Genomic DNA, 21,888 nt, shown 5'->3' with positions numbered 1-21,888 from the left:
TCCTTGTCCTGCAAAGCACCACGCAAGAGTGATCAGCTCCACAGGTTGAGTGGCAATGCTGAATAAAAATAAGGTTTCCCTAACAGTGAACAAGACAGACACACAGATAGATCAAACTGTAGGTATGTGAGCACATATTAAAACTTGTCTAGATTGAATGGTGCATTTAATGAGAGTTACTAAAGAATAACACATTATCTCCTGACACTGAGGCAGGCAGAAACTGTTCTTCCTTGCTTCACCAGCCTAAAACATTACATCTGCAGTTGTGCACACTTTTCAAAATGTGGCCCGTAGTCTTTATCTGAACCCATCTGCCCAGATTTGCAGTTCAGACAGGTAGAACCTGGACTCCCACCTGAGGAAGTGCACCTCAGGAGCCACCCCAGGGGCTGTGGCCATGTAAGGTGGGACAGAGCTGCCAGCCATGCCTAACGCAGGGCAGAACCTGTCACTTTTGAGTTATAGCTAAAATAAATCTATTATGATGAAGCTAAACAGCAACAAAGCCAGCTTCTGATGCAGCTAAAACCAAAACCAAGCCTACCCAATTTGGAGAAACCCAGAAGCTAAGGTACAGCCTCATTTCGGGTTTCCATCTGGATCAGAGAACTGGGCTGAAATGTCTCTTCTCTATGAGAAACTGTGCTTTCCCCTGCACCCCCAACAACAGCAAAGCAAACAATGCTTCACATTTGTTGCCAAGTCCTATTGTAGCATAGTTTATTCTTGTCTCTGTGAATGCACTGGCCTTCTCTGTACTTCCACAGTGCAAGTTCCCTCTGCTAACAGAGGCACCAGCTCTGCTGCAGGCTGCCCACCAGCACTTTAGCACCCTGACATCTCATTTCTTATGAGCAAGGCTCCACGTGATGATGCAATAAAAATGAAGCTGTCTGATGCAGGTCTCTTGGCTGCAGCTTTTCCTGCACTGGTGCATGGTGCTCCAGAAAAGCCGAGTGCAGGCGCTGTCTCGGTGCATCACCATCGAGAACCCCTTGGTGTGGCTGTGGGTGACTGGTCAATACCACGTGCTGGAAAAGGACTGGCTTGCTTTTTGCGTATCTCACTTCTTAGTGAATCCAGTTAAGACTCGAAATGTTTCCATCAACAGCCATCTCAAAAAATTGATGACTCTCCAGATAGGCCAAGGAAGCTCATAGCTTGCTCTGATAAAAAAAGTTCATGAGCACAGACAAAAACTCTGCATTTGTCACAGATGGTTCACAAACAACAAAATTGATTTTTATGCATCTGTGGGGTGACGTGAGATTCCCGCACAGCCTGATCAGTACCTTGGCCAACCCTTGGAGTGTTCCTTTAAACAGCTCTCTGAAATTCCCAGAGCCGCTGTCTGAAACCAGCAGTGTGTGACCTCTGCGAGTTGTGGTAGTATTAGGCACTGGGCCACTCTGATGCAAGTTCCACGAAACCTCAGGCCATTTCTAAACTTCCATATTGATGTATTTCCTGGTTCCAGTAGCGCATAAAAGAAACAAATCCCAGAAAGCCCCGCTCTGGATTTTCCCTTCCTCTCTTGTGAGTCTTAGATCCATCCTGCTACTCACTAGTAGCACCCGTGCTATCACACAGGTTCTGTTGCGTATCCGAGAAGAGCTGCCCACCTTTCACTTGCTGATGCACAAAAAAGCCCAGGTCAGAAAAGCTGAAGACAAACTTCACCATACTTCCTCTGCAGAGGTTCTGTTGCAGTGACATATTTCATATTTTTCTCATAGTCTGTACATGGCAGGAGTTGATTACGTTACATTTTGTCCCAGTTCAGTTTCCTGAGGTGCCTCAGTTTTATACTGAAGAAGGACAGCTCCTTATTCTTCCCCCCACCCTGTGCCTTTGCAGGTATATTGCATCCTTCTGCCCACATGGAACATCTATGATGCTGATGAGTTCACTCAGAGGAAGACTCCTCCTGGCAAGGGATCCTTTGGGGATGTAATCTCTATGTAGATCTTCCTCTCCTTCTCTAGCACATAGCTGGCAGCCACATCTTTGGGTCCAGATGACTCTGAGCAGCCAGATTAGCCCTTGTGAGAATGAGTAGCCATCAAAAATAGTGATCAGTCTGGTACCTAAGTGGCCCAGAGTGTGACGGAACACAAATCCTGCAGTTCTGCTCTGTGCCCACTCACATGTGAGCTTATATAATTCAGCCACTAATGTCTTTTAGGCATTAGTGCCACATCTTTAGCCTTATCTCCTTCATCCTTTGCACCTCCAGGTCCTTCTCCACAACTTCAGGTCTTAGGTCTCTTGTGGTGCATCTTCTTCTGTGGTGCCCCTAGTGAAGGGGTTCATAGAAGGTCCTCCATGGCATATGTGAAGTTAGGTGTGGTGAATGAGGACCTTGCTTACTATGTCCTTACTTGCTTGGCACTAATGACTCCCGAGCCTAAGTAGGTAGACGCAGGAGCTGAGGCAGCCCAGCCTGAAGCTCAGGGAGGATTAATGCGGCTGCACGTGGCTGGCAAAGGAATATGGTAGCAGGAGGAACCACAACGGTGACACCCTTGTGCATGGGGGACAGATGGGGATGGAAGTGCTCTTGCCACAGCTTCCAACACCATTGCTGTTCAACGACTTGAGCTCTCTGCAAATGAGGAGGTGGGGAATGGGAACGCAAACAAGTCCTTTCTTCACCCTTTTTTGCCTCTCTTTGGCCTCTTTCCTCACCTTCCTCCTGAGCCTTGGCTTCCTCTGCAGGAATATCTCATCACGGACAGTGACACTCTTTGTCCCGCCTGGGCTACGCATGGTGTGTGAGATGTGCCACAGCCACCGCCGCCTTCCTCTGGGCATGGGCTCAGTGTCAGGTGGGAGCAGATGTCCCCGGGGAAGCCACGCAGGGCGGCCGGGTGGCAGAAGGAAGTGCTCGAATAAGACAAAAGACAGATGTTGTTTGCACGTGGTGGAGCCTCTGGAGGCCAAGCGTACTGCGAGCACTGAAAACATCTTGTCCTCTCCTGTCCTCCAAGCTCCCTGTGGGACACAGCACCTCCTCCTCAGTTTGGGGACTGACTTAAACTTTCCCTATGTCATGTCTGAGGCCAGAAGCTCTCTTGTTCCCTTCATTCTTTCCCTGCTCTGCGGCGTAAGGCCATTGCTGAAGAGCTTTTCACTTTGGCTATTTTGGGAGCAAATAATAAAGTATTAAAGATCTGCAGAAGTTCCTATGTTTTCTAACTCTCCTCTTCAAAAAAAAAAAATACACCCAAACCCCATGAAAACCTTCTCAGTGGATATGTTTTTGTTAAAAAATGGCATTTGACCAGTGTCCAAAATAGCAACCTGCAAAGAGAAGAGTTCAGTGATAGAAGTGAGTACAGAGGGCTAGGATTAGTGCTCGAACACATGATTTGTGGTTACTACCCAAGCACACTTACATTGTCTTACTGTTTACCAGGCAACTCCAGATGTCTTTGCTTCTTAACTTTTCACAGAGAAAACTGGGCGAAAAAGATTAAAAATCCTAGATCCCTCTTTTCAGCTGTGGAAAGCTTCCTTCTCAGGCTCACGTTCCACTGTGGGCGAGGGCTCAGCTCCCTCCCTGTCCGAGGGAGCAGCGGAGCACCAGTTTGCCTCCTGCCTCGCTGCAGACGTGTCCCGCTGGGTCTCAGCCTCATGCCGGAGCAGGCCTGTTCGGTGCATGAGTATTGCAACAGGACAAGTTTTCTCCCTATGAACCTTAGCTGCAGAAGGAGCTGAGCTGGAATTTTTCCTGGAGTCTTCCCAGCCTCCTGATGAGCCCTAATTGCTCCCAACAGACCGCGGTGCCTTGGAGATACAGTCGTGGGCAACTAGTTGTGCCTTTGTTTGTAAGTATTTTCTCTCAAATTGTCTGATACTTGCAACTTAAGTTGTCTTCTTGTGGTGCTCGGCTGCTTTCATCACATGGTGCTGTCTCTGTTGCCTAACTGGAGGAGCAAGCCAGCCTTTTCAGCAGGACTTCCCAGGTTTTCAAACCTAGAAATTGGTTTCCATTAAGGTTTACACCCACAGTTTCAGTGCTGGGAAGGCTCTTGCTAGCAGGTCTCGATCACAGGACTCTCCAAACTCTGCAGGGGCTCAGTGCTAAATAAACCAAACCAAAATCCCTTTTTTTTTTGCATCCTTTTCCACTCAGGAAAGGTGAGATTTGCTATGACCTATGGACTTTGCAGCATGATTCCCCTACAGTGGGCAGGGTGTCTCACCCCCACCGCAGCTTCTCCGACTGCTGGTTCTTCCCTCCTGGCTCTGCTCTTCCCTTCTCCTCCCCCAAATGCCTGTGACACGGGGCTCCCCCTTTTCCTCTCGCTCTACCACCCAGCCTTCCCTCCCGAAAAGGTCAGGCGCTCCCAAGGCAGGTGCCTTGCCCGCTTGGAGGGAGCGCAGCAGTGCGAGGCCGTGACAGGCAGGAAGCCTTTTACTCTAATTAGTCTTTGCAGAAGTTTGGCATTTCTCCTCAGAGCGGTTTCCCCCACTGATGAGGAGCACGTATCCAGCTCTTCCTTCTCACCTCGCACGTCCGAGCCTCCCACCGTCTCCCGCTGGGCTTCAGGGGTTCAGTCGTGGATCACGTTGCTCGGAGGAAGCAGGCAGGGGATATGTGAGGAGATAAACACTATTTTCTGACGCTGGGAGGGATTTCTTTCAACTCGGCCACGTTCACAACCTGAACCTGGATCATTTTTGCTACCCGCTCTCCCTCGCCTCGTCCTGCCTGGCCCAGACTCGCCAGGCTTTTGTCTGGTTAATCAGTACAACTCCTTCCAGGGCTTCCTGGGGGCTCTTTGGCCGCTGGGTTATGAAGACCCATGAGTTCATTGTTTAAATTAAGTTCTTCTATATGGAAACACCGCTGGTTTCCCATATGGTCTTGGCAAAGCCACCATCCGCTCCCCACCTAAATTAAATTTCACTAATTGAATTAGTTACCATTTTATCAGCTGCCGCTTTGCAGTAGTTTGCGAACCCCCAGGGGCCCAGGCCACGCGTAGTCAAGAGCTTCCTCACCTCACTCTCTCATTTATCATCGTGACAATGCGCAGCGCTGGGAGAAGCAGGGGGGTGGAGAGTACCCTGCCCTTCCCAAGCATCCCAGCCATCTCCGAGCATCCTAATGACTGACCTCTGTGAGCGAAGCAGCCCTGCGCTGACCTCGGGCTGCTGAAAGGAAGCATTCTCCCCTTTGTAAAAATCCCCCTGCTCCGGCGGCGCGGGCCGGGCTGAATGCAGGAGTGTCAGAAGGGAAGCCCCGCGCGCGGGCCGCGGCGCCCTGGGACGTCGCAGCTTCCATATGCCAGGGGACTAATCGCGACAGGCCTGAGCTCGGGGGACAACGCCGCCCCGCCGGGCAAGAAAGGGAGAAGGGGGGACACGTGGAGAAGGACGTCCCGAAATGGCTCTGCCAGCGTCTGGCAGTGGAGCGTGAAGCGTGTCACCTGCTCCGGCCCCTGGGGAGGCAGCGGGGGCACGGCTATTGCCGTATGCCGGCGGGATGCTGGGGATGCGGCGCCGGGGCGGGCGGTGGGCGCCCAGCACCACCGCAGGTGCTGCTGGCTGCCCAGGGCTGTGGCCATCCGCAGGTGCTGGGAATGGCTCGGAAAGTGTTTGCTCTCATGTTACAGCTTGTTTTTTTGGGGGTGGGGGGAGAAGCGTGTAGAAGCATCATCGCCCCCGTGCCTCCCGACCCGCTGTTGCGGCACCGCCGTCTCCTCTCCGCGGGGGAGGAGAGGGGTGCGCAGAAGCAGCGGACGGGCTGGGGATGTATCCCTCTGAACTCAAACCATGAGGAAATGCTTTCTAGGGACACATCAGCGCTGCATAACACTTAGCGGTGTGGGAATCCCTCTGTGATGGAAACCAGGGGTGGCAAGGCCAGCAGGGCTGTGTGGGCTTAGCAGGCTGAACTTATCAACCTCCTTAGTTTGTTTTTAGACTTCTTGCTGAAGGGAGACCCCTTCACCTAACTTAGATGCGGTCAGACCTGAGTTTGCTTTGCAGACGAGGCAGAGCCCCGCTAGTAGTGATGATCAGGTTAGGTATTTGCAGGATGCACCTGAATAAGAGCCAAACTTCACCGTTTCCAAGATAACCTGTCAAAGGGTGACCTGGTTTTCCTCTGTGGACCTGTGATGCAGAAAGTGTGTAGGTGCCTGTGAAGGGAGGGAAGACAAACTTGAGAATGAAGCTGCTACTCCAGTGTTGAGCAGGGTCAGGCACCCTTGTGCCCACAGCCACCCACACACTTGCCTTTCTGGGTCATGTACTTGCAAACAAATTAAAAAAAAAAAAACCCAACAAAAAAAACCTGTTAAAAAATGATCAAAGCTGAATGTGCGTTTCACTGAAGTCTGGCTAACACCCAATGTGTCATATGTCCTTGATAAAATGCTGACTCCTTTCAGAAACCCCGCAAGGGTGTTTGAATATCTGAGGAAGAACAGTCCCAGGAGTACTTGCCAGTCTTTCATGCTCAGCAAGGGGTTGGTGCTTCATTTTTAGTACTGGTCACCAATTTATGCCCCCTGAACAATTTTAACATTTCCTCGTAAATGATCCAAAAAGTATGTACAGAGGTCACAGTAACAAATGAGTCAGAAAGTGTTCAGAACAGATTTGTTGAATAGGAAGCGGGATTTCTCTGAGCTGTTACCAGTTTCATCCTTCTGAGTCATGCTGTAATTTTTCACCTGGCTTTCTGATAAGACATATCTATTGACTCCCATTTTTTTCTTCTGCTAATAGACTTTAACAAAGATCAGGTACTGATTTTTAAAGCAGACCATGACTGCATTAGTGAGGTGATGAGACAATGAACAGAAGCTGTGAAAATGTGTGAAAATCCCGGCGGTCATCAAAGCACTACAGAAGCAGAAGGGCTGAAGCCTCAGCATGGCCCAGAGGTTTGGATCTGCCAAAGTGGTGGGGATGGCAGTATGGAAGTGTCCCAGCTGGTGAGGGATTCGGAGCAGCAACTGCAGCACCAGCACGGAGAGGAGGGTGTTGGGCCGGTGGTGGGAGCAGGGAGCTGGGGTGGAGGGAAGAGGCACCTGGGCAGGGACATCTGGCTGTGGGGTGCTGAGCAGGGGTGGCTGAGCCATGAGGCGCTAAGGGGAGAAGGTGTGGGAAGTTTAACTGTGTACTGGGGTGTTTAACCAGACTGCCTTGCAAGCATCTGTTGTGAACCAGGGATGGAGATGGCTTGTGGGTCCCTCACCTCCCCCACCTTCTGGTGCATAATATGCAACAGGTTTAAACTGTGGCTGAACTTAGGCGCAATCTCTGGACACCCCAAATGCATTGTTTTAGGCCTGTACTGCACCTCTGCTCTCCCCCTGACCACGCAGAGCTGGTGTTGAGCAATCCCCCAAATGTTTACTTTGCTTTTGGAAGACAATGGAAATTTACTCCAGAGCTTTACCTCATCACTGCTGGGACATTTGTGGGCAGTAGCATTTCCCGAACCGTTCTGGTTCTTCCTCTGTCTGGCTCCTCTTGTACCAGAGGCAGCTGGCTTTGCATCAGTGTTATTTTTTCCCCAGTTTAATTTGTATCCGCTACCACCAGAACTTCTGTGAAAACTTCATTCACGTCTTCTTCTCAATTTGCATGAGCCAAACCGTTAATCATTGAAACCTCCTCTCCTCCATGCTTAACAAAAGCTCTCCTTTTCCATGGAGGAGCCCTGAGGAGCCAGCGGCTCTGCATGGGATCACACCCCCTCTCCATGTGGTGCTGGCTGCTGGGCACCTCCAGGAAGGAGGACCGACTTGCCAGCATCCATCCACTAGCTCCATCTAGTGAGAAGACTACTAAGACATCTGTCAGCATGGAGACATGGGTCCAGGCTCCTCAGCCTTCCCGGGGCACCTGGCAGGATCACCCTGTCTTCTCTGGGTCCCCAGGTGGGTTGTGCTGGAGGATGCGAGGCTGGCTGGAAACCTGTGGGCAGAGAATCACTGGGGCTGGGAGCGCAGCAGGAGGTGTTGAGGAGGTGTGGGAGCAGGATAAGGCACGGTGTGCTGGGCCCATGGGGTCCATGATTTCCCTCGAGTGAGGAGTGAGCTGGAGTATCTCCTGGTGGGCTGGGGGCTAGAGTGCTCCTTCAAGACCTTTTCTCCCAGCATGGTGCATTTACAGTATGGATGCAGAGTGAATCTGGTATTTATACTGCTCTTGGACCTGCTTTAAACTGGCAATGTCTTCCTGCTTTTTGGCACCACAGTTTTATGGCCATCAACATCAACCACTGCATGTCAGTCATAGATGCCAGCACTAGGAAGTTCGTCCTTCCCCTGGACTGGCTGTTGAGGACAGAGAAGTGAGTGTGGTGAACCTAAGACCACATCATCAGCAAGAGAAAGATCGTGCTTTATTGTGAGTCTCTTCAAGTCTACACAGGTTGAAGAACATTTTGGTCCTTTTTATAGCAGGCACAACATGTCACAGCACACCATCACTGTACGTAGTTGCACTGTTTCCTGGGGAAAGAGGTGCCTTTGTGCTCTCCAGAAAAGACATAGTCTTTCATTTTCCACTACTGGCACTCACGGTTCACCTTTTCCAATATGTGTCTCATCCAACTCCCCCTCTTCCTCTCAGTCTATTAGGAGGAAGGCTCTGAAATGAGTTTGTCTTTTCACTTGGCTGCTGAACACTCTGGGTTCAACCAGGCTGTTTTTTCAATCTCTAGCTGAAGCACGAATTTTAAGGTGATCTAAGAGATCATAGTAATTTTAAATTCTGCAATAGCATGACAAATCTGAAGTTAAGATTTGAGACAGGGACACCTAGCATATTCTTGACTGTTGGACAAGATTGATGGAAGTAGGGACTGATCTGTGATTTCGTTTGTTCACTTTGTAACTCCTTGCTTTAGCCAGTGGAATCCTTCAGTGACCGAGATAAAACATATCTGTATGGTGTTTATTCCTGACATCTCACTGCCTATTGAACTCTTCGCTTTCATGGGAATGGCATCCTGAAAGATTATAATCTGGGAAAGACATAGGAATAATTATAGATTCACTTTTGGGTATGATGACATAATGTGACAATTTAGAAAAAAAAAAAAGGCCCGTATTGTCCTTGTGGTGTGCAAAAGGGGAAATCAGGGTGCATCAGGAGGGCAAGGAGAGGATGCACTTCTCTATTCTTCAGTGATGGGAACCACAATGCCATCTTGGGTCTGACTCTGTTAGCCATGCTTGAAGAGGTTGAAGAAGGCTGAAAAATTACAGACGAGTCAGTTAAGAGCTAGAAGAACTAAATCTGCGATATGAAAAATCCACTTTTCAGTTTAGAAAATATTGTACTCCTTGAAGAAAGTTAAGAGGGGATTTTATCTTTGCCTGTAAAAATCTAGATCAAAAGGAAGTATCTGATATCATTGATTTTTCTTTTTTCATGTAGTCAACAAGACTAATACACTCTGCTGGATGGAGGTTTAAGAATCTAAAGCTGGAATAAAGGTTACATTTTTAAGAATAAGCACTTAATTTGAGCAATCTGAGGAAATGCAGTGTTATTCATAGATTACATTCCTCTCTGCAATAGAAAAAGAATCATTAATCTTTTTTTTTTTTTTAAAGAGCAACATTGTAGTAATTCCTATCTCCCTTTCAAGCAAAAGCAAATGATTTATGTGTGTTTTGAAAATCATTCTGTGCTCAGTGCCTGCGACTACAGAGGATGAGTCTGTGTGACTCAAGATGTCTCTCGTGTTTCTCTATATTTTGTTTCATTCCCTCTCAAACAAAGGTATTGAGCTGAACCCTTCAGCAGTTTGCAGATTAAAAGGTGAAGGATTTTTTCCCCCCCTCAGGCCATTTTATGGTTTGGTGAAGAGGAGGCCTTGTGCAAAGCTGACCCGCAGCAGCTCTTCTCTCCTGCTCCCTCTGCTTGGAGCACATACTTGGCACCATGTCACGAGGCAATGGAAAAGAATGGCAGAAAGTCAATTTTGACTAACCAAATAAGGTCTTCCACCAGAAGGAGGAAAACTGTGGTCTTATGTCCTGTTTCTGTGTCACTCGGGTGCTTCAACCTTGAAATTTAATTTTTCACTATCACTTACTGGTTTTTACCCTGCAGTGTCTCTCTTGACTGGCTGCCCGACAGAGATTTGAGGAAATGTGCTGCATACCCTCACACTAAGAGAAGCATTGCAAGAATGGGAAGATTCCAGGAATAGGAAATGTGGTATTACTCAATAAACATTAAATAAAAAACACCCCCTCAAGCCATACAAGAAAAAAGGCGTTCGTTGACCTTTTTGGTACAAAATAATTAAGAAAAGGGTGGATGATTTGAAGACATTTGATGTCCTTCTCCAGTGTGAATACTGGATTTATTTACTGGAATGTCTAAGGCTCAAGCTGGAATTGAGGGGAAGCAAGAGAGGGGCTTTCCTCCGCGCATACAATAAAGGAGAGAAGTCAAGTGTCTTTGCATTGTGCAACACATGATTTCTGTAACTTTAATTGAAATGTGTGTGTGGGGCAGGGGGTGGGGGGAAGAGCTAGATTGTGTTTATAGGATATTGCTTAGAGAAATTCCAGTTCCTGAAGCTCTTAATGAAAGTATTTGCCACGGGGAGGGGGAAGGGTTGGCAAGGAAGGCCTTTTTTTCTCAAGAACTCCCATTTGGAACACATTACACTCTTGCAACATGGGATGGATAAACATTGTATTAATGATTAGATGAAGACCAAGAGCTCAATTTGTTTGCATTTGATAAAGCAGTTGTTCTATCGACTGTATGTCTTTACTCTTGGGAAGAAGTAGCTGTTAAGAGAAAGCACATCTCTTTTTGTGAAAATGAACTGGACCGCGCGTGGAAAGGAGGAACAGTCATTTGAACTGTGCCTAAAACCACTGACATTTTACCTCTGTGCCAGTTTCACTTTCAGAAACCAGCTGTCAAGTTATCAGGCTGAGAGATGATCATTTCAGTCTGCTAGGCTTCCAGTGATACGCATGCCAAACATCACAGGATCATCACGAACTAGGATCGAACGGATCGGAAGCAAAAGGAAAAAAAAAAAGAACCATGCACATATATAAATAGGTAAATATACAAGGGAAGTATTGCACTTGAGCTGATGCGAAGGTCAGAAAAGCATCCAGATTTGCCCTACGTAGGGATTCCAGCATGATATTCCAGATCTTTTTCCTAAATCTACCTTTTAATTTGTAAGCCACAGTCCTCAAGTTTTCAGGTGCTCTTTCCAGGTGCAAAATATTGGTTGGGAGAACTGCAAAAAAATCTGAGCTTCCAGCTGTCTGCCTGGACAGGCGGTCCCACTCCCACTTGTCCTGGCCAGCTGAGATGGGGAAGGGATTCTCACAGAGAAACCGCTTCCCATGTAACCCAGCTGGGCTCTGGAAAGGGCATGAACAAATGTGTCTCTCAAGATTTTGCGCATGGGGCTCTCCTACCAAAATTTTTAGGAATTTTTCCTCTACAACTGAAAAGAGTGATTCACCTTTTAGATAGGAAATAATTCATTGGCTGTTTTTGAGCTGGAATTTCTCTCAGACTAGTCCGTCATCAGGAAAATGTCCAGCACTGGGCTGATAGTATTAGCAATTTTTAAATTCAACCGTCTGTTAATCTTGTAATTTATTTTCTTTTCCAAAATGAACCATATGTTCTTTGCTGGTTTTCCAGTTATACTGAAAATGTGTGGCTTCTATGGGAAATTTGCATTTTGTCTGGGTGCTAAAGTTTACCCCAGGTATCATAAATAGTCACAAACTTGATTCTGATCCCAATAAAGAATCTAAAGTTCCCGAGGATGAAAAATGCTCCTTTTTTGATAAAATTAAATAATTTATGAGTAGTGGCAATTTTCCTAGATGATGTTCTGCCAGTGCAGAGAAAGGTTTTTTATCTGCTGCATCTCGGAGTGATCTCCTCCCTCCCTGAATCACAAGGGGAAAGCATTTTGAGCAGCCTGAAGGGCCAAAGAGGGCTCCACTTTGAGTGAGACTGGCTTTCCATCCTTCAGTGTAAGGGCAAGTCTTGTTCCCCCCTTATCCAGGAACAGGAATGACTCAATGCCAAGGAATGACAAGCGATGAAATTTAGGATGCGATAGACCACAGGATAAGATCCATGCGCGTGGGGGAGTCTGTTGGATTGAGAACAAAACGAAACAGGGCAAAGAGAAATAGGGAGGAACATCTACAGACGCTCATCATTGCCCAGGAATCTCAGATGGGAGGCTGGAAAGGGAAGTTATACATATGGGAAGGATGCAATGTGGAGAACAGAGAGGCTCTTCAAGCTGGAAAGAGAAGGAGAGTAGCTGAGGGAGCTGCCAGGGTCACAGTGACAGAGAAGCTGCCTTAGAGCTGCCTCAGTGACAGGGCATTCCCAAGGCATCATGCTTCTTAAAGGAGGCATTGCCTTGAGTGAGAGGAGAAGAAATTGGGCATATCTCAAACAGGCACATGGGAAGGACACCAGCCAGTAATTCATCCAGACCGGACACAGTTCCAGGGGAAACACGGGAGATGGAGGCAGATCACTTGGACAGGCGCCCCAGTCAACGCGGGAAAAGAGTGGAAAATGGGAGGGTAGGACAAATTTGGGTACCTCACAGGGCCAAGCCAGGTGACAACATGTACAATGCAGATTTTCTGGGGCACCGAAACAGAATCTAGGCAGAAACGTTTTACAGATGACAGGAATCAGACCTGAGAAGGGTGCGGTGATGAAGACTGTATTTTAGGCATGATGTCTGGGTGTGCTCATAGGACCTGGAGGTCTGTGGTTTCAGACCACTGGGCCTGGCAGTGCCAGAAGAGTACAGGGGCTGCGCTTCTCCGCTGCATCTGGGAAGGGGTTATCGCTTGATTTCTCTGGCCTGGATGTGAGTTATTGTTGTGCCACCACCTGTGGTCCATAGCATCAAAGGCAAAAGGAAGAACTTCCTGCAGAAGATGTTCCTCTCTTACTGACAGCTTGCCAACTGCTTTCTACAGGAGATTGCAATTGTTAAGATGCAGCAACTGCTAAAAAAAAAAGAAATAACCTCAAAGGTTAGGAGCTGCTGCAAGGTATTTGCAAATTGCATGACATGACAAGGGCTGAGTGGTGTCTTCTAGTGTCCTTACTAAAGCAGAGGTAGGGTGTTTTTACACTTGGTTTTGAAAGGGAGCTGGTAGTCAGCTCAGCATGCCGTATGGAAATGGTAATGCAAAGGTCAGGTGCCAGGTAGCACAGATTATTGGAAAAGTTTTCTATGGCTTGATTCCCGCTGAAGTTTGCAAGTGCAGGAGAGAAATGTTATGGGGAGATGTGTGAATGGTTGCTGGTTAGCTCTTTTCCTAATACTGTGCTGCTAAATTAAGCTTGGAAGATCAGTTGGGGCATTTTATGCAACCCAGGGGCAGGCAAGGAAATGTAATCAGAACCCAGCAGCTTTTCTGTTTCCCTTCTCTGGACACTTGTTTATAGTTCACTAGATGTATTATACCGTATCAGTATTTTACATGTCTGTAGATCAACTCATTGTAGAAGCATCTCAGAAATCTTCATTGCTGACCGCTGGCTGGAGATCACATCAATGTGAGAGTTGGAGGGGAAGTCCAGTATCGAAGAAGAAAGCTGGAACCAGCCAGTTTTGGAAGGCCTCTGTGACAACAGGAGGGATGACCTCTTCCACCATGTATCTGAGGTGCAACCAACGGTGAATGCAGAGTTACGGGATCCCAGCTAAAAGATCCCCACAGACCTTTGCCAGGGCACCTTCTACATCCAAAGCAGGTCCCTCCTGACACTTTTCTAGGTTTTAGGTGAGTGCCAACCTCCTTCTCAGCTACGGGTGTCCTGCACATACCCTGGCCCCTGGCTGTGCCGCTGCCCCCCAGAGCTGCTTATGGGAGACGATAGGAAGCTGGTGCAGCTGCTGTGTGAACAAAGAAGGGAACTTCCCCGGGGCTCCCTGCAGCATCTTATCGGAAAGTTGCCGATTCCCTCTTGGCTGTGCTTTCATTGATGCTCTTCAGGATCCTCTTTATACAAAACTATTGGGTTTTCTGGGGGGAAGTAGGGAGGGATTTGGAGAATGCTGGGCACTGAAGCTCCATTACACTTCTGAACTTGGCTTACAACATTTCAGCTTTCTGGCTTTGGCCAAGAGGCTGGAGAAAATCGTGGAGAAATCATTGAGTCCCTTTAGTGCAGCTGAAGTTTACACAGCTGCCAATGCTCTGTACTGTTTGTGGGAAGCATTTTCAATTAGGTGACGGGGCAAAGGAGAGATTTTTCTCTGATCTAGCATCCAGTGTTTGTTGCTCATTTCAATATTGTATTCCCGTGCAGTTAATTGGCTCTGCTTCTTGTATGTTCTTGCTTGCGATTTTTGCAATAAATGGGTGGGACAGACAGGCAAAGTCAGGGCATTCAGGGATAAAACGAAGTTATCTGCTGGAGTCGGTTATGTGCTGGCTTAGGGGAACAATTCTTTTTATCCTGTATCCTGGGCACTGTGTTGCAGAGGGGACCGATGGGTTTGAATGGGCAGACCAAGAGACAGGGGAATTTTACTCGGGCAGTGAAAATGCTCGCACATGTGAAAGGTGTTACAGAGCTGATGGGCTAGCCAGATCCAAAAGAGAGGAACATTCTTCTGACATCATGTGGAATTACCTATTTGCAGCCTTGACCCAGAATCATTTAAAAACCATTCAAGACTTTCTGGTGTCCTTCTTCACTCTGCAAACAAGTTTGTATGTAGGGATGACATCTTTTGGAATTAAATATTTTAAGCCTGGTCTTCAGTGATTTGGACACTGTGATGGGAAAGTAAGGTTTCCCCTTGTCAGGATGAAGTAATGCAGCTGAATAGATGGATACGTGTTTACTGGAGAGCTATGTGAGTTGTGCTGTAATTTACCATTAGCACAATTACTGTTGTGCTAATTAACTACTACTATTATCCCGGGATGCTAATAGAAGTTCCTGTCCAAATCTAGAAGTGTCCAAACAGCTGCTGAGCCTGCCTTCCAGCCTTGCCTGGAGCTGCATCCATCCTGACTTTGGCAGATAGGACAACCTCAATTAAAATACCTTCGTCACCTTCTTGCTGTTATGTTACAAACATGGTCATTATTAGGTATGTTGTTAAGACTGTGTTTTTTAATGGTTTTACTTTCACTGAGAGGAAGCACATGCAATTAATTAAGGAAGAATAGAGCTCCATATAGAAAGGAGTTTAGAGAAGACAGGCCCCAAAGCTTCCCTGGTACTGTTCTCTCTTCATGTCTTCCGAGTTCTCCAAGTAGAGGATAGAGAACAGACACTTTTTTTTCCTAGAAATATTAATGAAGATCACAAGGAAAGAAACTAGGTACTTGGTGAGAAAATGACAATTCAACCCCCCAAAAGGATGCTCCCATCCAACAGTTCCCCAGGTTGTTTTCTGCATGTAATTTGCCTTCTTTTTTTTTTTTTTTTTTATTTTGGAGACATTTAAAGACTACCAGATACAGACAGCTGCTGCTGAGCACACTGGTTCACAGCCTGGGAAAGCACTTTCCTCTGAAGAGCCCCTGGAGGGACACTTCCCAGCAGAGCGCTGCCAGCTCTGCGCCCGCCGGAGGAGGGTCTCGGTGGGGTACCACGCCTTCAAACGGCAGCGCTGCACCCCAGGCCGGGGACAGGCAGCGGGCGCCTGGCAGAGCAAATTATCTGTCAGAGGCAGCCCATCAGGAAAGCACACAGTAGATAAAGGCTGTCCCTCGGAAGGCTGGTGTCTATCAGAAGAGTCTGTGAAATGCTTTCCCTACTGTTTCTTTAATGTGGAGCCTGGCAGCCTCAGGATCCAGTGAAGCACAGCCACACTCTGTAGATTTTCAAACTTTACTGGACATCAGTAGATGATCCATCCACCCTTTGTACTTTCCTTGAGACCCTCATGCCTTTTAATGCAGTTGTTTAATGTTACCAGCAACAGAGCTGCTGTTTCCAGGGCTGGAGTGAAATTTTTTTGCTGGCCTGATACTGGGTTTCCCCCGACAAGCAAGTGGACAAGCTGATGGTCACAATGGACCAGGTGATGGGCTCTAATGTGGGAGTAGGAACAGGCAGTGTCTGAATTAGGATGGGGAATGTCTGGTGTCCCTCACGGCAGCTTCCCCACACAACCATCTGCACCGAGGAAGCTGCTCCACCGCAGCATTTGCACCCTCCTTAGCATTAATCATAAGCTGAGGGGTATTCACAGTGGGCACTACACATCCACTTCACATTCGGTCTACATGGATTTAACATGCTCCCTAAAATAGATTGGCATTGTCTACCTCCAGGTAAAATAGATCAGTATTAAACTCACATGCATCGCTCAGAAATACTGTTATAACATTAGGGTAATATTGTCTTCTCTTGTTGCACGTGAAGGAATTACTTTGGCTGTAGATAAGAGTGCTACTGTGCAATAACCTCAACCATGTTTGCTTCTGGCTGACAAAAAAAGATTGCTTTTTTCTCAGCAAAGTGTAATATATGTGGACATGTGAAAAGCTGGCGAGAGCGCTTATCACCTGAGCGACACGTAGCCGAGGTGGATATATTGCTGTAATTTCTCATCAGCTGATACTGGCACCCTGGCGATGGGAACACTTCTTTGTGGTGCCATCATCTTTGAGTGTCTGAAATAATTTGTGTGACTGCTGCTGCAGAGACCTTTTTGTCATCCCAGCCAATTGCTAACAGCAATAACGTGTAAACAAATACCATTCCTGTAAATCAGCGTTTAATTAGTTCCATGGAAGACGTTCAGGGAGAAGTAGCCTAGAAACAAGGTTTCATAGGAAGGCTTCTGTGGCTTCGTGTCCTGACCACCTCTGGCTCCGCAAGCAGTGTGCTGAGCTCATTGGGAAGAGCATGCTGGTCATTCGTTGTGTGCCAGCATCTCCCAGTGGGTCCCAGCAGAGGGGTCCAGCCCCTGCCCACACAGTATGGGAATCGTTCAACTGCAGACTGCTTGGTGGGAAGCTCCCTAGAAATGCGCAGGTTTCTTGAAAGACACTTAAAGACCGCACCATGAGGTGCCAGAAGTCTCCTCACCTTGTAGCTACAAGGCTTGCGGTGGCTGGTACAACTACGCTGGTGTCCGTGCAGCAACGAGTTCAGGATATGAAGTTCAGGATATGAAGCTACAGAAAGATGTGTTCTGTTGCAGATTTTAGTACCGGCGCCCCACATTTTTGCATTCGCCCTGTCTCCATCCCAGGGCCATGCAGGATGATGCCATGGCACCACTTGTCTTTTCCTCACTTGTGAGGAAGGTAGAGGGGAATTCTCTCCCATTCAGGAGGTGATCTTTAAACTCAGGGTATTTCTGTCCCGGGATGGATATGGACATGGATACACTGACTTTCACTGAAGAGGATTCTCTCCCCTTCACATTGCTTCTGACCCCCAAAACAAGGGCAAGAGAGAAGTTGCTTGAACGTGCAAAGGGCTATAATATTTCTGTGGAGGACACATTGTGGCTCCTTCCTGTGGTGCTTCCCTATATCACCACTTATTTCCAGATGGTCCAATTTGTATGTGCCAATACAACTTACCTTTCCCTGTGCTCCTCCCATGCTCTAACACAAAGAAACAAGACCGAGTTCTCACTTCAAGAGTTATTTCCAAACTGTTGCATTTTCTTTTCAGAGGCTCTCAGCAGAAGCAGGGAACAGCTTTCTGTATGTGTCAGCATGAACTAGAACACTTCCTAGCTTGACCTGCTTCCAGCAGAGTAAACACAGATGCCTGAAATATGAGTTAAAAATTTTATTCTGCACATATAAATAATCTCCTAGCTATGGTAGTAAAATAACACAGCTGTGTCTCTAGAACGAAAGGAGTCAGACTCTTGTGAGTAGATATACTGATTTAAGTGGCTACTGCTCTGGGCTTCTGCTTTCCTGAAAGCTGTTTTTTCACTATGAAAGACCAACACAGCCATCACTCCTTGGGTTTGGGGGGGTTACGGTGTGCTGCTCTCTCTGGGAGCTGTGGGGCCTGTTCTGCACGCTGCGTGGGCATTGCCTTCGGGCTGCGGGTACATCCCTGTCGCCCTACACAGCAGAAGTGGCTTCTCCCGGCCTCGCTTTTTGCCTGTGCTCTGGCCGGCCCAGAGCTGCCACGCCGCAGAGCCCTCTTCCTTCGGTCAGCAAAAGCTGCGACGGAGGCCCCGTATCCCAAAATGCTGCTTCCCCTGCAATGGCAAAGGGCGGATTTTGGCCCTCGCTGTCAGGGATCCAGTGCAGGTTTTGCTCAGCTGCCTTTAGCTGGTTGCTTCAGACATTCACAGCAGTGTTCAAGAGCAAAACAAGGTTCGTAAAGCAGCTGGGTCTCAGGGAAAGGACATTTTTTTTCAATAGGGTCTCAGGGGCAGGTGTACTACAGGGCCCGAGGCAAGGCTTACAGCACTGCCTTACATTGCTGCCCCGAAGATCCCCTGCTGTGGAGGAGGAAGGGAAAGGAGTTTCAGAGCTGGCAGGTATTCAGTGCCAACCCCCACAGCTCAGCCAGGGTGCTGCTTTACTTGCTTCTTATCTTTATGTTAATCTCATTTTATAATTTTTATGGTTAGGAAAAGGAAAATAAAAGCTCAGAGACACAGAACACCCTGAACACAATATCCAAGCAAAGACACCCTTTTCTGGCTGACGTAAATGCAGCTTCTGGTGTTACTTATATCCAGGCTCTGATCTTCCTCCATGTCAGCTCCTCATGCTATCTGCAATAAATATATATCTTGATTTACACCAGTGCAAATAAGAGATATGGTCCAATGATCTTGGCACTCTGTTTGTAGGAAAATTTTGGCCTGACTCCCATTTCAATTTTTTCAGAGGCTCCTGGCTGTGGAGGAATTGCACTGAGTTGATGCTCATCTGCGAAGGGAAGGAGCTCTTTTCTTAGAGTCGCATCTGCCAAATCGTAGCGCAATAAATGGTCCCTGAGTTTCAGCATGACAGGGGAAATTCCCCAAAGTTTCCTTTACTACACTGGCAGAAGGCAGTCTCACAGATTTTCACAGTTTTGGAGAAGCTTACGAGCAAAGAATTTACAAGGGAGGAGAGAACTCACGAGATTTCAGAAGATTTTTTTCTCACTTGCTCTTTTTAAAACTCCTGGGTTTCCCCTAACAGTACTGTGGCGTCAGGCTGCGATGCTTTCCCAGCTTCTAATTTCTGTGACTCCCCCAGGGCTGGGTATGTCGAATCTGCAAGCTGCAGGTAAGGCAGACCCTGTGATTCCAGGAGGGATGTGCTCTGGGGGAGCGTGCACCAGCCTGGAGCGGGGAGCAGGCAGAAATGTCCCACCACAGTGGCTCACGGGCTTGTCCTGCCGAGCTGCTGTGGACACCTCCCACGTCTGGCTGCAGCTACCTCAGTCCTACACGTCATTATAGTCTAAACCGGGCTCCGCAGCAGCGCTGGTTAAGCTCCTGCTACTGATATCTTCCAATCCCCAGTTTATGAGGAGTCTGGGCTGCTTCCCTTCCCTCCAGCTGCCTCCTCAGTCCCTTGGCTGCCTCATTGGGTAGCTGAAAGGCATTGGAGGAGCCAGCATTTTGGCCCAGGGGGCTTCTTGATAAGACACACATCCTGTAGGCACCGCACAGAGCGTGCAGAGGTGACACGGTTGCAGGTGAGCCCCCTCTTCAACACGGCGTTGGCAGCCGGAGCCTGCTCCCAGCACATGCATGGAAATCGTGATGCAGGAATTCCCTGAGTGCAGGTGAAGCGGTGTGACAGAAGCTGCTTTCTGTTCTCTTGGATTTGGCTCCCTAGCTTTAGGCAAAATGATTTCAATAACCTGGCAGTGCTTTGCCATGGATAACAACTTATTTACAGGAGAAAGGAACTGTGCTCCCATCATGCGCACTTTCAAACAGGAGAAATGCTTTCTGCAGCATCATAGGAATCTTGCCAAGCTGGGATAGGATAATCCTTTCTATAGCCAGAGGTAGTTGATAGTGACTCTCCAGCTACTGGAGTTGCCTTTCCTGTGCTCTCCACTCGTTTAGCTGACTCCTGAGATGCAAGCAGTCTCTCTTCACCTCCATTGGCATGAAGAGCAGTTGCCTCTACTGGCATTTTTCAGAGTCCTATCTCAGAAGTGGATGTCTTCATTTTAGCTCAGCCATGAGCCTTTCATTTTGCTTTGATGAGAAGTTATGCTTTTCAGAGCGTAGGGGGTTGATGTGTGCACTTGGCAGGAGGGAAGTTCCTTTCCTTCCTTCCCTTTTCCCCCTTTCTTCCTTGAGTTGATTTTTTTTAGTCTCTCTGAAAAATGGCTTTTTGTTTACTCACAGCCTTTATTCACATCCCTTCTTTCAGTTGCAACTCAGCTTTCTGCTTCATGAGTCTTCAATGTCGGGATTTCCTAAAATATCTGGGCAGAATCTCTGAGAAACACAGGAAGGGGAGATTTGGTCCCCTTAATATACTATAAACAAAACGCAGAGAAAATCTTTCACCATCACGAGTAAACGGCAACATCTACTTCAAAATGAAAACCCTGAAGAAATGTTTTCACTTAATGGTAGATCTTTAAGGCCAAGATGATGCTTTTCTGCCCCGGGATCCTCCAGTGGTTGCTCCCTGAAGCCAGCAGAGCTGCTGTGCATTTCCCAGCCCCACTTGGCCAGGAACAGAGACCGTGGTGGCAGCAGCAGGCAAGAACCCGAATGCCCTACCCAAGGGGACACGTGGATTCCCATCGCAAGGGCTTTGGGTCACAGTCTCTCACCAGCGCTTTGTCATTGCAGGAAAAAATGAAAGGGGAAAAAAAAGGGGTTTCCTAATGGTGAGCTGTATCTGAACTCTGCTGTTCTTGGTAGTGGCCCTCACAGTGTTAAACAGAAGAGCATGTACTTGAAGCCTGCGGGTTTGTTTTAGTTTGGCTCATTAATCTAACTGAAGCATTGCTGGCTTCAGCCACTCCGAGGATTAAGTGGGGCAGCAAAACAAACGGAAGCCTGAATATCTGCCCAGGTTATCGGCGCCTCCCTTTCACCAGCAAACACCCTGGGACTGGCCAGTAACGGGGGACCCTAGCCCCTGCTCTATTGTCTGGCTGCTTGATTACCCAAATTCCTCTTCAGGCTTTTATTGTTAGGAATATTGATCAGATAGACACGAAATACACAGAAATGAGAATAAATCATTACCTGTGCTGTCAGCCAGAATTGAGGACAGACAGGCTGGTTTCTCAGTTCATCCTAACGGTTCACTTTTTTTGCTTTTATGTAGAGAATTGGCAGTGCATCATGACCTGAATAACACCAAGTGTAAGATCTGTAGATAAAGCGCAGGTGCTGTCATTTGCTGAAGGATATTCCTGATTATTTTACCCCCCGAGCTCTCGTTTCCTTATCAATGCTCACAAGCTTTCCTTCTTTCAAACGTATCCTTTTATTTATTGGGAGGTGATTTTTAGAGCGTTTGCTTCTTCTGGCTGGCTTCATTCAGCTAGATCATGTTGACTCTGTTCATGGCCTATCCTCTGTATAATTCAGAGCTGAAGCTCAGACCTTGGAAGGACAATGTGCTTTTAGATCATTGAATCTCTGCTTCTCTCAAGACCTGTAGAGATGTCACAGAAGTGACTGTATTAGTACCAGTAGGGTTACACCCATGCAAAATAGACACGAACAATGGGGACTCGGGCCGCACAACAACCAGGAATAATATCTGCTGACCCTCAGGGTGCAGTTTCCCATTTAGGCTTAATCTGATCTGACTGTGGGCTGCTGGTGAAAGGGTGGTTCTGCTCTTCCTGCCTGCTCCTAGCCATACGTTCCAGGCGCTTTCCTTGCACTGGAAGTTGCAATCCTGGAGGCTACAGAAAGAACCAACAGAAATTTTG

The sequence above is a fragment of the Tyto alba genome, unplaced genomic scaffold (genome assembly GCF_018691265.1).
Source record: "Tyto alba isolate M040663 unplaced genomic scaffold, T.alba_DEE_v4.0 Super-Scaffold_18, whole genome shotgun sequence".
NCBI lineage: Eukaryota > Metazoa > Chordata > Aves > Strigiformes > Tytonidae > Tyto > Tyto alba.
The sequence above is the reverse complement of the archived record's forward strand: the minus strand, read 5'-3'. Positions refer to the sequence as shown.